The 618-nt window shown below is 33.8% G+C and overlaps 1 non-coding gene across 1 annotated transcript; it reads left to right on the top strand.

Annotated features, from left to right (window-relative positions):
* Positions 1–200: 200 nt before the first annotated feature.
* On the top strand, positions 201–306 carry LOC123789739 (U6 spliceosomal RNA). The gene has a single exon (XR_006778898.2). It is a non-coding gene; the product is annotated as a U6 spliceosomal RNA (small nuclear RNA).
* The last annotated feature ends 312 nt before the right edge of the window (positions 307–618 follow it).

The raw sequence follows: 618 nt of genomic DNA, 5'->3' as shown, positions 1-618 counted from the left end.
GTATTTTATTGAGGAATATCATAGTCACCTTCCATGCCTCAATATCTTGATATGGAACATTATGGACAAGGCTTTATTTTGATAATAATAATCAAATGGTTCTTGCTTATCACAGTTTCCATAGTTTTTTCTTCTTTCAGAGTCACAGTTTCTATAATTTTTTTCTTCTTTATGTAAGTAAGTGTTTAAAATGTGAATAAGTAGTCACTTTGGCACACATATACTAAAATTAGAACATAACAGAGAAAATTAGCATGGTACCTTCTCAATGATGGCATGAAAATTGACAAAGACTTTCATATTTTTTTGAAAGAGTTCTGGATATGGATAGTGGTGATGGTTGCACAACAATATAAATGTACTTAATACTACTGACTGTTCATTTAAAAATGGTTAAAATAGGGGCACCTGAATGGCACAGTCAGTTAAGCAACCAACTCTTGATTTTGGCTCAGATCATGATCTTGGGGTTGTGAGATCAAGCATGGAGCCTGCTTGAGAGTCTCTCTTCTCTCTCTCCCTTTCCCTCTGCCCCTCCCCCACCTCTGTCCCTCTCTTTAAAAAATGGTAGATTTTATGTTATATATATTTTACTACAATACAAAAATCAGAAAAATA

The sequence above is a fragment of the Ursus americanus genome, chromosome 3 (genome assembly GCF_024610735.1).
Source record: "Ursus americanus isolate L20-20 chromosome 3, mUrsAme1.1.p, whole genome shotgun sequence".
NCBI lineage: Eukaryota > Metazoa > Chordata > Mammalia > Carnivora > Ursidae > Ursus > Ursus americanus.
This window is presented reverse-complemented; position numbering and strand designations above follow the sequence as displayed.